The 2,576-nt window shown below is 35.4% G+C and overlaps 1 non-coding gene across 1 annotated transcript; it reads right to left on the bottom strand.

The window, feature by feature from the left end:
- Positions 1-1,799: 1,799 nt before the first annotated feature.
- LOC127742885 (small nucleolar RNA R71) lies at positions 1,800-1,907 on the bottom strand. The gene has a single exon (XR_008004247.1). It is a non-coding gene; the product is annotated as a small nucleolar RNA R71 (small nucleolar RNA).
- Positions 1,908-2,576: the final 669 nt, after the last annotated feature.

Consider the following 2,576-nt stretch of genomic DNA (forward strand, 5'->3'; position numbering starts at 1 on the left):
TTTTAAAATCTTAAAATAAAAAATATTTTTATGTTTCTTGTTTGAGTCTAGTGTCTAATTTTAAGTTTGGTGTCAATTGCATGTCTTTATTCTTCTAATTTTCAAAAATTACATGCATTATGTTCTTCATTGATCTTCAAGTTGTTCTTGATGATTTCCTTGATCTGATCTTTAAATTCTCTTGTCTTGAGTGTTTTGTTGTTTCTTATATGCATTCTTAATTTGTTAGTGTCAATAGTATATAAACTTCTAAGTTTGGTGTCTTACATGCATTGTTTATTTGATCTTAATGGCATTTTGATTATTCCTCATCATTAAAAATTCAAATTTTTTTTAATTTGTGTCTTTTCAAGTCAATAATACAGAGAATTGAAGATTCAGAACATGCAGCAGAGGAATTACACAGAAAAAGCTGGGCGTTCAAAACGCCCAGTGAAGAAGGAAAAATGGTGTTTAAACGCCAGCCAGGGTACCTGGCTGGGCGTTTAACGCCCAAAGGGGTAGCATTTTGGGCGTTAAACGCCAGAATGGATACCATTCTGGGCGTTTAACGCCAGGATGATACAAGAGGGAAGATTTTGTTTTTAATTCAAATTTTTTTCAAGTTTTCATAATTTTTCAAAATCAAATCTTTTTCAAACCATATCTTTTCAATCATATATTTTCAAAATCAATTTCTTTCCATCCTCAAAAATACTTGCCTACAATTAATGATTTGATTCAACATTTCAAGTATGTTGCCTTTTCTGTTAAGAAAGGTTTAATGTTTGAATCATATCCTTTAAATTTCTTGTTAGCCAAGTCATTAATTTTAAAAATCAAATCTTTTTTAATTGTTTCTCAATCATATCTTTTCAATCATATCTTTTTAAAACCATAACTCTTCAATCATATCTTCTTAATCACATCTTTTTCTAAATAATTTTCAATCTTTTTGATTTCTAATTTCAAAATCTTTTTCAAAAATCACTTTATTTCTTTCCCAACTTTAATTTTCAAAAATCATTCTTCAAATTTTCAGAACTTCTTCAAAATGTTTTAATTTATTTTCGAAATTCTTCCCCTCTTCTCGCATCCTTCTATTTAAGGACTAACACTCCTCCACTATCAACAATTCGAACTCTATCTCTCTTGATAAGTTCGAATTCTTCTTCTTCTACTTCCTCCTTCTATTCTTCTTTTCCTCTGACATCTCAAGGAATCTCTATACTGTGACATAGATGATTCCATATTTTCTTGTTCTCTTCTCTTTCATATGAGCAGGAGCAAAGAAAAAAGCATTCTTGTTGAGGCTGACCCTGAACCTGAAAGGACCTTGAAGCGAAAGCTTAGAGAAGCTAAAGCACTACTCTCTGTAGAGGACCTAACAGAAATCTTCAAACAAGAAGAAGACATGGCAGCCGAAAACAACAACAATGCCAACAATGCAAGGAAGGTGCTGGGTGACTTTACTGCACCTACTCCCGACTTCTATGGGAGAAGAATCTCTATCCCTGCCATTGGAGCAAACAACTTTGAGCTTAAACCTCAATTAGTTTCTCTAATGCAACAGAATTGCAAGTTCCATGGACTTCCATTGGAAGATCCTCATCAGTTTTTTAGCTGAATTCTTGCAAATTTGTGACACTGTCAAGACCAATGGGGTTGATCTTGAGGTCTACAGACTTATGCTATTCTCTTTTGCTGTTAGAGACAGAGCTAGGATACGGTTGGACTCAAAACCTAAAGAAAGCCTGAACTCTTGGGAAAAGCTAGTCAATGCCTTCTTGGCAAAGTTCTTTCCACCTCAAAAATTGAGTAAGCTTAGAGTAGAAGTCCAAACCTTCAGACAGAAGGAAGGTGAATCCCTCTATGAAGCTTGGGAAAGATACAAATAATTGATTAGAAAGTGTCCTTCTGACATGCTTTCTGAATGGAGCATCATAGGTATCTTCTATGATGGTCTGTCTGAACTGTCCAAGATGTCATTGGACAGCTCTGCTGGAGGATCTCTTCATCTGAAGAAGACGCCTGCAGAAGCTCAAGAACTCATTGAAATGGTTGCAAATAACCAATTCATATACACTTTTGAAAGGAATCCTGTGAACAATGGGACGAATCAGAAGAAAGGAGTTCTTGAGATTGATACTCTGAATGCCATATTGGCTCAAAACATAATATTGACTCAGCAAGTCAATATGATTTCTCAAAGTCTATCTGGAATGCAAGCTGCACCAGGCAGTACTAAGGACGCTTCATCTGAAGAATAAGCTTATGATCCTGAGAACCCATCAATGGAAGAGGTCAATTACATGGGAGAACCCTATGGAAACACCTATAATCCTTCATGGAGAAATCATCCAAATCTCTCATGGAAGGATCAACAGAGACCTCAACAAGGTTTCAACAACATTAATGGCGGAAGAAACAGGTTTAGCAATGGCAAGCCTTTTCCATCGTCTTTTCAGCAGTAGACAGAAAATTCTAAGCAGAGCTACTCTGACTTAGCAAACATGGTCTCTGATCTAATCAAAACCACTCAAAGTTTCATGACTGAAACAAGGTCCTCTATTAGAAACTTGGAGGCACAAGTGGGT

This window comes from Arachis duranensis, chromosome 1, assembly GCF_000817695.3.
Source record: "Arachis duranensis cultivar V14167 chromosome 1, aradu.V14167.gnm2.J7QH, whole genome shotgun sequence".
Lineage (NCBI taxonomy): Eukaryota > Viridiplantae > Streptophyta > Magnoliopsida > Fabales > Fabaceae > Arachis > Arachis duranensis.